The sequence below is a fragment of the Octodon degus genome, unplaced genomic scaffold (assembly GCF_000260255.1).
Source record: "Octodon degus isolate 3935 unplaced genomic scaffold, OctDeg1.0 scaffold00010, whole genome shotgun sequence".
NCBI lineage: Eukaryota > Metazoa > Chordata > Mammalia > Rodentia > Octodontidae > Octodon > Octodon degus.
This window is the reverse complement of record NW_004524586.1, coordinates 2,995,641-3,008,506: the sequence shown is the minus strand read 5'-3', so window position 1 is coordinate 3,008,506 and position 12,866 is coordinate 2,995,641. Positions and strand designations below refer to the sequence as shown.

At 48.6% G+C, this 12,866-nt stretch overlaps 1 protein-coding gene across 1 annotated transcript in view; it reads left to right on the top strand.

Annotated features, from left to right (window-relative positions):
* Positions 1-488: 488 nt before the first annotated feature.
* The window catches only part of Sorbs1 (sorbin and SH3 domain containing 1), a 261,970-nt gene continuing 249,592 nt past the window's right edge, over positions 489-12,866 (top strand). The window contains exon 1 of the mRNA XM_023709032.1: positions 489-602. The gene's annotated coding sequence lies outside the window, so the exon portion shown is untranslated. The remainder of the gene's footprint in view (positions 603-12,866) is intronic.

Genomic DNA, 12,866 nt, shown 5'->3' with positions numbered 1-12,866 from the left:
GAGGAGGGTGGATATTTAGGTGGAGGGATCAAGCATGTCACGGTTTAAAATTCTAACGTGTCTAGCTTCATTGCAGAAGAAGTAGGGGCGATTCTTCCCAGGGTCTTCTTCAGACGGCTTCATGAAGTTTTTCTTGATCTGCCCCTACCTAGTGGGATTTTTATCTTAACGTAATTTAGACTCATTCCTAGTGTGTGCATGAGGAAGAAAATGCCGCATACATATTTATTGTGTTAGCAGTATAATCATGCACACTCCTTTTTCTTTTCTTTTCTTTTCTTTTCTTTTCTTTTCTTTTCTTTTCTTTTCTTTTCTTTTCTTTTCTTTCTCTCAGTCCCAGGGTTTGAGTAATTATGTAATTAGAATCCACATGCAGTGTGGGTAGATAAGGTGTAATTAAAGAGGAAAGCCTAATTTTGGAAGAATGATAAGAAGTCATTTGATTCAGGCTGGGCCCAAATCCAATCTTGGAAGAACAGTAAGAGGTCATTTGGATGCAGCGAGCCTGCGGCCACCCAGGAGCCCAGACTGGCCAGAGAGGCAGGTAGATCCTGTTGCACTTCGCTGTGAAGGCCTTTCACTGAGCATCCTACTGGTACCAGGTATTATGGGAGGCTCAGTCCTGAATAAGGAACAGAAGCCCTGAATCTCAGAAGGAATGTGGGGTTGGGACATAGGCTTGAGAACAGCTAGGAGGTTCTAAGGCAGCGGGATGAAGACTTTGAGGGGTGAGCTGGAGTCAGGAGGGGTTGGGGAACAATTCACAGGGCAGGTGGTGTTTAATCTGTACCTTGAAAGGTGAGGAAGGTTTAAAGAACAAGGATAAGAAGTTTCTGGGCACATCAGAGGCATTCATTTAGTATTTGTGGACTAAGTGCCAAGCTGAGGTGGGAGGTGGAAGGAACATGGTGGTGTTCGTGGGTTCTTGGTTTGTGGTTTGGTGAAGGGTTACACTCATACAGCTCGGGTACCACAGTGACATGGGAGGCCAGGGGCCCAGGAGGATTAGGCTCCTGGCTGTATAGCAGTGACGGTGTGTAGAGGAGTCAGAGATCACTGTGGCGCACGTAGGTCAGAGGAGGCTTCCTTGTGACGGGCTCTCAGACCGTCTTGAAGGAAGAATAGGAGAAGGGAATGGGAGAAAAAATCTGAAGGAAGGTGTGGTGGGTTGGTTCTAAAATGTCCCCTGAGGTCTTGCGTTCAGAAGAGGGCCTGGTTGGAGGGGGAGGCCCACTGGGGATGTGGCTGGGAAGGGTGCATTCTTGTTTCCCGTTCTTTTCTCTCTGTGTTTCATGGCCCTCATGTGTGAGAAGGCCATGTGTCCTCTGCCATGTGTCCTCTGCCATGTTGTTGTGCCGTGTGGTCTCTGCATTGGAACCAGTTAGCCATGGATGGAGTCCCCTGAATCTGTGAGCCAAGCTAAACTTTTCTTCCTTTATGTTCCTGGTGTTGAGTGTTTTGTCCCAGTGACAGGAAAGTGATAAGATGGAGGGAAGTGATGTAGACAAAGACCTAGGAAGGGGACATAGGGACCATCAGGTGTGAAGGAGCATGGTGGGGCCTGCTTGTCTGTGATTGGTGACGCTGATTGTGGCAGTCAGGTGTGTTAGGCAGAGAGGCTTGGGGGGAGAAAGAGCAGCCTTGGAAGAGGAAGTGGGCCTTGGTAGGTAGGAGGGGCTTCTGAGAAGCTGAGCCCCAGCTGCTGGGCAAGTGGTGATGGGGACCAGGCAGTGGGCCTCGAGGGTGGCTTGACTGGAATCCTCTATCACTGAAGAGTTACTGATCTTGCTTTTGGCAGGATGACAGAAATTAGGCAAACAAAGAGGTAGAGGTGACTACTAGGTCACAGCCTGGGACAATGGCATTATCTAAGACCAACTGGTAGGAAAAAAAGATGTGAGTAGGGTCTTGGTATGTGAAGTACACAAAAAGCCCTCCTAGCTCCAGCCTTCTCTTTAAACCACTGGAGAGACTGTGATCTGACTCCTTCTCTTGAACTTCATTTTCCTGTCAGTGGGAGGGGCTGCCTTCATGGTCCAAGCTCATTGCGGACGTGTAGGGTCGTCACACTCCCATGATTAGGCGAAGAGAAGGGACTAGGCTGCAGATATGTGAGCTTCCCATAAGAAGGTTTGAGAAGAAACCTTTTCTTTATCTTTCTGGTATGGGTAGAATCCTGGGGGTGGGGGGAGTTAGTCTGACCAGGCTGGACTAGGATTTTTATTTGGCGAGGGGTGTGAAAGAAGCTGTCCTGAAGTACTGTACTCATTTCAGGGTGGTTTTATGACTCTTTGGCATAATGGTTGGATAAAATCTGAGCTTATTCTGTTGTTGAGGTAATTGTTCTATTTTGGAGTGGGACAAAGGAAGGGACTAATCTTCCTGAATCCAGAGAAAGGATATTCTTAGGATAGGGAACTAGTAAGCCCCATCCCCTCCCTCAAAGCTAAAATTTGGGAAACTTTCAGCCTTAGAACTTTAAGAAGTCTGTACAGGGAAGGCTTCCTGGCATAGGACGACTTGGGCAGACCTTTTTGTTTTGTTTTTTGTTTTTGAGGCAGGGTCTCACTATATAGTTCAGTGTTCTTGAACTCTGCTTTTAGCCTTCCAGGTGCTGGGATTGTAGGCATGAGCCACCTTTCCCAGCTTATGGGCAGATCCTTGAAGGAAAACTGTACAAGGAAAAGGACAAAAGGGAGGATTTGCTAGGGGAGAGACTGACGTGGAGCTGTAGTACAGAATTTATAGTCAAGATTCTAGGAAGGAAGGCACGCTTAGTGTGTACACCAGCTTTGCACAGGTGCTTTCCTGACGTCCATTTCATACTTTTTCATCACTTCTGTCTGTTATGATCTGATGTGGCAAATAAGGCCACGTGATTTGGAGGGATGAACTTGTTCGGCCAAGGTCTCCGTGGTGGTAGGGGATTTCATTTTATTCAGATCTGACTCCAGTAGCAATAAATATCCATGTCATTGTATTCTGCTGACTCTCTGGGAAATGTAGAGAACAAAAGAAAATGATTTGTGTGTGTGATGCCTGTTCCTAAGCTAAACCCTTGCCTGAAACGTGGACCAGCTGCCATGCGTGCTGCAGCATTCCTGTACACAGTGCAAAATCTAGAAAGTGCTGATGGAAGCTCTCCGAGCTCTTCAGAATCTACAGCCCTCATTTATAGGTTAGGAAATCGAGTCTCAGAAAGGATGTGCCATGGTTGGGGCAGAAAGGAAATGGGAGCTGGAAGAGTCGGAGGCTGGGCCTCGCGGCTATTTTAAAGCTCCCTGTGGAAAAGTCTGTTAGACCACAATGGAAAGCATTGTCTGAAGAGCTGATCTGAGCAGAGTTGAATCTGAAAGGTTGTGTGTGTGTGTGTGTGTGTGTGTGTGTGTGTTTCCTTCACTTTAACCTCAGATGCCTTTGAACCAGCAGGAGGGATTCTTTAAACCCAAAGGTTAAGACCAAGGGCTTTTAGCAGGTGCGCAGGGCCTAGTAGGGATGGGGAATATCAGAAGGCACAGAAATGGAAGACTGCTCGCTAGCCGTGGCCAAAAGGACTTTTCCAAGCTTGTAAATAATCATTAACATTATCGAGCACGCTTCACACCAGGCAGTCTTTGTGTCATTTTCTGTAACGGCATGACTATCCCCACGAGGTAGGTGCTGCTTTACTGTGCCTATTTTGAAGATGAAGAAATGCATCAAAGAGACCATGGCCTACCTAAGTTACAGAGTGAGTAAGACGCAGAGCCAGGACTCTAACCTCAGTGTGTCAGTTATTTTTTCCATTACTGTAATAAAAATGCTTGAGACAATCAACTTCTGGGGTGGAAAGGTTTATTTTGGCTCCACAGTGTCAGCAGCCCACGGTTTCTTGGCCCCGTTGCCTTTTGGTCAACAGTGAGCAAGTGCATAATGGGAGAAGGACATGGTGAAGGAAATGGCTCACTTCATAGCTGCCAAGAAGCAGAAATGAGAACAGATAAGAAGTGGTTGCGGTCTTAATATCCTCCTCATGGGCGTACCCCCAGTCACCTCCATTGGCTCCACCACCTGGCAGTAGCATCTGTAGGCTGGGGAGAAAGTCTTCACATAAGAACCTTTGGGGGACATTCAAGATATTAAAAAATTAACACAGGTTTTGTATAATTCAAATCCTTTAACCTCTGAGCTATTTTGTTGGACTGTGTTCCAGGCATCTGACCATGTGGGGATGCCTGGAATAGCACATTTACAAAGGTTATCATTTGGCAGTGTTTTCCAGTGAGGGAAAATTTCACCACTAGGGAACATTTGGCAATGTTTAGTGGTATTTTTGTTTGTCACAATTGAAAAGATACTGTCGGAATCCAGTGTACAGAAGCCAAGCATGCTCCTGAGCAGTTTACAGTACATAAGACAGCCCCCCACTACAGCGAGTTACCCCACGCAAAATGTTGAGTGCCAGTGTTAGTATCTGGTTGGAGATCTGGTTGTGTTTCTGCCATGCAGAGCACAGGGTGCCTTGAAGAACTTGGAGTTGTTTCTGGAGCTCCAGGGCCTTCTGTTGTACCTTTCATGGGTCTTTGCAATTTGAGTTCCTCCCTGACTGAGCCATGAGGTCCTGGGGGGCATGTAGGTGGTCGTAGTGGGTTGAAGGCGTGAAGGTCGGGGTGGGCCAGGGCTACACATGAGCTACAAGAAGGGAGAGGTAGTAGGGTCTGGTCCATGCTGGCGAGAAGTAATTGAAGACTTTACTGTGTTCATGCTAACTGCGCTTGTTGTCCACGTGATTGAATTAGCGCTGTGACTGGCCATCGTCAGAAATGAGACCCTCAGGTGCAAGTGTGCAGCTTGCCGCGTTTGTCTGTTCCCAGTCACATTATGGGTGTGGGTGCTGTCTGCCCCAGTAGAACTGCTTCATCTGCTTTTGGAAGAGCCGCACACAGGGCCAGGGGAGCCCAGGTTGCTTGGTGTTTGCTTAGGCTTCTCTGAGCTGCTTTCTCCGAGCACCACCGTGGCCCAGTAGACTAATTTGAGCAGGCCTGCTCCTGAGCTGCTGCTCCTGAGTGGAGTGTGAGCTGCCCGGTCTTCCTCTTCTAGGTTAGACCTGGGAGAGGTGCTCCTGAGTCCCATCTCGAGGGCATTCGCTCTGTGGTCCTCGTGTTGAGCTAGCCCTCCCTTGCCAGGTTTCTGCTCAGTCCCATGTACGCAGGGGCCAGGTAGGGGCCTGAAGCCTGCTAGCCACTCTACTCCCGCCCCCAGGCCTCCCTAGAAAGCTTGTTGAGCAGTTCAGCTGAAGTCACACCTCTCTCCTCTAGCTCCCTCCTATCCTGGGGCTGCTGTGCCGGTCACCCTCTGATCTCGCCAGTGGCTCAGATGCTGACTAGCCGTGTGGCCTTGGAGCAGTCACTGAACGTCAAGAGAAGCAGCGTGGCCTTGATCAGGGGACTTCAGTTCCCTTTGTGCATCACAGCCAGCTAGGAGCCATAATCAGGGTACCTGGGGGTGTTTCTCTAAGGCCTGTAGAATTGGGGTTCTCCTTTGCCTCAGAAAAGGTTGTTGGAAAACTCTAGACTAAATAAGAAAGGTTTTTTAACATTCTCCTCCCTCCCTTTTTCCTTCCCTCCCTCCCTTCTTTCACCCCCCCCCCACAGTACTGTGGATCGAAACCAGAGACTTGCCCTGCATCCCCTGTATTTTTCTGTATTTTTATTCAGTATCTTACTTAGTTGCCCAGGCTGGCCTTGAACTTGCCAGCCTACTGACTCAGCCTCCCTCTGTGATGGGGTCATGGCCGTGTGCAAACATTCCCGGCCGTGTTAATGATTTTACTCAGTAATTGTTGAATGTCTGCTCTATCCAAGGTTGCAGGAAAGGGTGCAGACTCTTGAGTTTTGCCCTCAGGGACTTCACAGCCTTGTGGGATAGTGAGCGTGTCTACTCTCCAGCTGTTATGGTTTGTGTCTAGATGTCCCCTCAAGCCTCAGAGCATCATGGGGTGGGCTTCTAGGCTTTGTGATGAATTAATTCATGATCCACTGCTGGGATTATGGGTGTGGGTGCTATCTGCTAGCCTGGATGCTGTATATGGAAAGCAGAGAGGCTTGCTCCCTGCGGTTGCCCCTCCCTTTCTGCTCTTGCTGTTTTCCGCCACCATCAACAGCTGCCCTCTGCTCTGTGTCACTCTGCCTTGGAGCCAACTGAGTATGGACGGAAACCTGCACAAACTGTGAGCTAAATAAACCTTTCCGTCCTTAATTGTGGGTGTTGGGTACTTTGTCCCAGCAACGCGAGGAAGTTCCTGAGACACCAGTGCATGGTTCTTTGTGCGTCCTTAGGGCCAGTGGTCCCGTGGCAGGCACGGGTACAGACACACGGAAGCTTCTGGAGAAGTAGACAATTCCTTCTTGCTCATCGTGTGCCTTGGCTGTATTAACTAGTCAGTATTTGGTGGATGAATACAGTAATGAGTGCTTTGTGTTTTGAAGGAAAGATAGGATCTAGACCTAGACAGATGATGAGGAGGGCATTAGGGCTTCCTTTCTCATTCCCCGGCCATCATGGTGGCTGCTCCTGGTGGAGGTCCATCTGCACCTAAGGCAGGAAGATGGTGGCCACAAAGAAGATGAAAAAATCTCTGGAGTCCATCAGCACTAGGCTCCAACTTGTTGTGAAAAGGAAAGTATGTGCTGGGGTACGAGCAGATGCGAAGATGATCAGACAGGGCAAAGTGAAATTGGTCATCCTTGCCAACAACTGCCCAGCCTTGAGGAAATCTGAAATAGAGCACTAGGCCATGTTGGCCAAAACTGGTGTCCACCACTACAGCGGCAATAATATGGAACTGGGCACAGCATGTGGAAAGTACCACAGAGTGTGCACACTGGCAATCACTGATCCAGGTGATTCTGGTATCGTTAGAGGCATGCCAGAGCAGACTGGTGAAAAATAAACCAGGCAGAATTTTTCATTAATAAAACTTGCCAGATCTTGGAAAAAAAAAAAGGCATTAGGGACTGATGGTGGAGGCCAGGGAGAAGATGGCAGGAGTAAAGCATGCAATGATAATAAAGCCCGGGCTTGGGGGGGCCCAGTGCAGCCCGTGGTGGTCGCACTGCATGGCATGGACAGGTGGGAAAGACCCAAAGGGCAGCGTGGGGCCGGGTGGTGGAGACTCTTGAATTTAGGTCTGTTGAAGGGATTGAATTTACCCTTTAGAGGAGGAGCTCATGTTCCAGTTTCTGGGGTGGCTTTGCCAGTTGGCTCAGGGATTCTTAGCAGTGCTTCTGTCTGATTGGGCACTAAATCCTGTGGTCCCGAACCCCGCAGGGTGTTGTGGGATTTGTGAAAGCTTCTCAGTGGAGCGTGGTCAGGCTGGCCTGAGGAAGCCCAGAGCCCAAGGGCCGGGTGAAGCCTAGAGGTTGGAATGAGCCATGCTCCCACTCTGCCTGAGCCTGAGGAGCCTTCGTGCTGCCCGAAGGGAAGGGATGATTACGCAACTGAGGCTGCTGGGACACCACACAGGGCCTCTCCCGGCCGGCCGAAGCACAGGCATCTCAGGCAAGCGCTCGCCTCGCTGGAAGTTATGACTGATAAGAAGGGGGGAAAAAACCCCATAAAAACAAACCTGCATTGTGCATGTTTCCTGGACAATTACAAGTCAGAAGCTTCTGCCCAGCTCCCAAACTGCCTGATGAAACCTGCTGCTATTCGCTTTCCTAAACCCAGCATTGTTCCTTGGAATTTAAAATAGGTTATGAATGTGCTTGATGTCAGGAAAGATAAATTTGTGAGGGGGACTGTAGTCAATACATTTCCTTTTTAAGTAGAAACAATATAAAGGGCTTGATTCAGTCCTGAATCCATCTCTCTTTGTTGCCATGATTGTTTAAAACCTGAACTGCTTTTTGTCTGCCTCACTGTTTATGTTCCGCAGTGTTCCCCCATCTCCGCTGGCCCGGCACCGACTCCCGGCCTTTTTAGGCCATGTACAGCTTTCTGCTGTCAGGGATGTTTTCCTGTGTCCTGCAAAATAGTTATGCGATGAGTGGTGATTTCATCTAATACCTAGGGGTACAGCTTATACTTTCAGGGTGGCCAACCATCAAGCCCCTTAAATGAACTTATTTGTCCAAGAGAGTTAGACATTTAAATTCTTTGGCTTTTTCCTTCTCATTCAAAGATTACTACATTTTTTAAAAAAGATTACTACATTTTTAAGCAGTTAATATACACACATGATTTGAAAATCAGAACACTATGAAAATGTATGCATTGAACCCTTTTATTCCCGTCTCTGCTTTGTCCATTCCCTTGCCAACCTCCATTAGGTGGAGAGAGCTTATATTTCACTTTGACCAGGAGAGTTCAGCTTATATTTTTTGTCCCAGTGAATGATCCCTAAGTAATACCTCCTTTCACTCTCAAAAGTACCACAGTTTAGGTGATTAATTATATATTACTCAACAGATAGATAAGCACTTACATCAGTTTCTTGAATATCCTTATGACATGTCTGTATGCGGAAACTTATATAAAGGGGAGAAGTGATATGCTTGCTTTTTTTCACTTAATAATACACCCTAGAAACTCTATATTGGTACAAGTGGAGTCGCTTCATTCTGCTACACTTTTTTCCCCATTTCCTTAAAAGTCAGTTCAGGGGGCCTGGCCCTAGCTCAGGCCTTTAAGTGGCTGCTTCCACAAAGCTGTCAGCCTCAGGTTGCTGGAGTTCGAACCTCACACCTCTCCTGCTGGCCAAAAGTGCCCTGAAGGCATTCGAGGAACAACAACAACAACAAAAAAAATAAAAAAAATAAAAGTCAGTTCATTAGGGCTGGTGAGATGGCTCAGTGGTCTAAAGCACCTACTTAGAACAAGCTCAGCAAAGCACAGGGACCGCGGTTCAATCCCCCAGAACCACATGCCAGCCAGCCCCGCCCCCTGGTGGGCTGAGCTGGCCACACACACACACACACACACACACACACACACACACATAAATAAATAAATAAATAAAATTAAAAAAAAAAAAAAAGTCAGTTCATTAGCAAACTCATGCAGATGTGTGCCTAAAATGATACTAGGCACTGGGGTTGAAGTGGGCCTTCCCTTCTTCTCTGCTTGTCCAAGTCCTTTACACTCTGGCTCAGATGCTTCAGCCTTTCAGGAAAGTTTTCCTGACAGTTTTCCTACAGTTCCTTGACGTCTGCAGCTGTCGGTCTACTCAGGCGTGGTTCACGTATCCATCCCTCTGTTTATCCGTTTTGTCAACCAGTGTTCGCTGGGTGCAGTGTAGTACCAGGGTCTGTGCTAGACATAGATATAGGGAGGTGAGTGAGGTAACTTGTGCTCTAGGGAGGGAGGGGGTGGGGAGAGAGAGAAAGAAAAAAGAGAGAAGAGAGACAGAGAGACAGAGTCAGACAAACAGACAGATGGGCAGACAGACAGACAGAAATGAACAGAGAAAAGAGCAGTCTAGGCAGTGTGGCTGTTGCAGCCGTAACTGTACCCCAGGGCGCTGAGGCAGTACATAGCAGAGAGAACCTCGTCCCTACCGATCTAGGGCGGGTTGGGAGGCTTTCTGAAGAAGGAACTTGTTTCTGCTTTCTACTATAGTTGCCTTATCTTCATGTTTCGACTGAGATTCTTATGCTGTCATCTCCGTCACTGCAACTCCTGATGTGGGGTTCTGGATGTCATAGCCACTCAAGAATTTGTTGAATAGGGGTTGGGGCTCAAATGAATTAAAGGAACCTACTCTCAAGCATATTGACGTAGAAAAGAATAGGCGAGATGTTCTTTGATGTCCTCGGTTTTTCTGGTTTCTCTAGGCAACCTGTGTCCTGCAAGCCCTCTGAATTAGAGCCTGCTTCTTCCTCTGTTCTCCTTTTACATGAGCCAGATGTTTTTGTTTTTCTCTCGTTAGCATTCCATAGGAGGAAACCCCCACCCCAATGATCCTGAAGGTGCTAAGAGGAAAGAACCCAATGAATGGGGGTCCCAAGCCCCACACCCTCTTGGTCTTTGTTTTCCCCCTCGGAATGAAGGGGGTGGCTGTGACCGGTTGGCTGTCTGACATTCCAAAAACAATGCTTTCTCCAAGCAGCCTGGTAGCTCAGCAGCTCCTCCTTTCATCTTCTAATAACTCTAGCTTCCTTTGCAGTTTCCTGGTGCCACAGGGGTGATGAGTCTAGGATAAGAAATAGCCAGGCCGAGAAAATGGCCTTTTAGTGAAGCTGAAGGGGCCACAGGGAGCCCCGGAATGTGGTGTGCAGGCCTGAGCGCTGCGCTCAGACTGTGGTAGGAGTGGGGTGACCGCCGCAGCTGCGGAGCCCACGAGAGCCAGGTCTTTGGGTTGCCGTGGTGGAAGCTTTTCTGGCCAGACGTCAGCTGGTGGTTACACAGAAGTGCAGAAGCAGCCTTTTGGGGGAGAGGTAAATTTACTTAGCACCTCACTTTGCACTGTCTTTTGACTTGGTCTGTTCTGTCAGCTGAGGATTTCGTGGAAGTAGGAGGGAGGAATGGTGCTTTAACTGCATGCCTGGTAATGTGTTACAGGGCTCCACATTCACTTTATCAAATTAGGGTTTTGTTTTTGTTTTTGTTTGCAGTACTGGTGATAATGTCCAGGGGGTATCTACTACTGAGATATAACCATAATGCTTTTTATTTTAAGACAGGGACTTTCTAAAGTGTCCAGGTGAGAGTAGAACCTATGATCCTCCTGCTTCAGCCTCCCAGAGTGTTGGAATTATAGGTATGAACCACTGCACCCAGCTTTGGTGCTTGTTAAAAATGGCTTTTAGTCCCTAGTGGGACATAAATGTCTATATTTTTACCATGTTCCCTAGGTTGTATATTTTCAGCAGCAAGTAACAAACTCTAAGTCAGAGTGGGCAGCAGTTAGGAAATGCTTATCTCTGAAGTAGGAGCGGTTTCATTTGGGCTGAAGGGTGGCCTGTGCTCCCTAGAGGTGAGTGAGGGGATGATCCCGAATCCAGACACAGGTTGGGCTTTGGAGTTGATTGTGTTATGGCTCTGTTGATGGCGGCAAGACCTTGGAGTCCTCCCAGGGCTGCGCTGTTGGTATGCGCGTCCTTGTAGGCTGGGGGTCAGATGGCTGCAGCATTTCCAAACATCCCAGTTGGACGCACTATCTAGGGAAAGAAGAGTCCAGATTGATTGTGGTGGTGCTTTTCAGGAGTCAGGAAGCTTGGGTAGCTGCTTTCTGCAGTAGCTTAACGGCTGAGTTTATGTAACTCGTCTTCCCTGGGCCAGGGATGGCTGATTAGAAGGGCACTACATTTCTGGAGCCACGTGGGGGAGGCGCATTACCTCAACAAAAAGGAGATTCAGAGCGGAGCTTCAGTCAGAAGGGAAGGAGAGGGACTCAGTCTTGGAAAGCTACCACCAGGGCCTGGTTGTCTCTGTTACACAGCTGAGGAGATGAGGGTCAGTGGGAGTTGGTGGCTTGCTTAGATAACTTACTCGGGGCTGTGGGGGTTGAGAGGAAGTGAGGTGTTTGAGAAGCCATTTAAGCCCTGGAAGAGCAATCATCTTTTGTCTTCCTGAGGGGTCAAAGCAGCCCTTTTATTTCTGATTGGTCTTTCCAGAACTAGGAATATTTCTGACAGGAGGGATTCTAGACTATTTCTTTTGGTAAAAGCCTCCTAGACATAAAAAACATACGCTGTGTTTCACCCACCCTCAAGTTGGCTGTGCCCAATAGCAGTTGAGATAGTGCCAGCATTTATTTTGTGGGGGAGGTTACCCCATCAGCCCTTTATTAGTTGTATGCGCACAACTTCTTAAATCCTGGCAATACACTTTTAAGTTAGGTTTTTATTTTTTATTTGAGATGAGGTCTTGCTAAATTGCCTCAGCTTGCTAAGTAGCTGGGATTACAGGATTTTGCTGCCACACCCAGTTTAAGTTAGGCTTTCTTATTCCTACTTCATGGATGGTGAAACTAGGGCTCAGAATGGAGCCTCGGGACTGAGGTGGGCTGCGCAGCTTGTTGATGCTGGAGCCGGGATTGCGGACGACGTGGCTCCCAGCAGTACTCCCTCTCCACACCACACTGAGGATTATCAGTGTCGGCCAGACTTGTCCTGCCCTCAGAGGGAGGCTCCCAGGGAAGGGGTTTAGTCTCACATCCATTCCAAAGGAGCTGAATGTTTCCTATGGGAGTAATTCTCAGGCTATTAGGAAAAAGTATCCGAGCATAATAAACACAAGAAAGGGTCAGGAAATAGGGTTTGTTACATGGCAGCTAAAATGTGAATAGGAAGGGTTGTTGGTCTTGAAAATGGAAGGCTTTGACTGGGTTTGGGAGCAGTGAGTGAGCAGTGTGGCCGAGTGCTAGAGGGAGCTCCGGCTCTGCTTTCGAGCTGCATGGCCTGGGCGAAGGGTTGGCCTTTCAGAGCAGTTTCCGCACAGGTAATGTGGGGTCCTGGCGGGCAGCATGGGGGACAGAAGGGATCAGAGAGGTCAGTGGTGGAGCTAGCTTTGCCAACTGTGTGGAGCTTTGCCAGAAAAGGTGAGCTGTGTGAGGGCGCGAGCTCCAGACTTGTCGCCTCCCTGCTTGTGAGCTGTTAGTTGCCCAGAAGACAGAGGCATGGCAGAGCCAGCTGAGGGCCAGAGTCTAGCTTTAGTTTTTCCTCATGGTGAAATCCTCTTTGCCTGGAAAGCACTTCTCCAGCGCTGGCCGGTTGGCGCCTCTCCCTCAGCCTGTGCTTTGGGAGGTGTTTTCTCGAGACTGCCATCTCTACAGATGTCTGTGAGGAGATGGTGGCGTGAGGCGGCCAGAGACGGGTGCCCTGTGCGCAGCCCGAAGGGTACAGGCCTTGGCAGTCGTGGCCGGGCCCCGGGAACTCAGTAAGCCC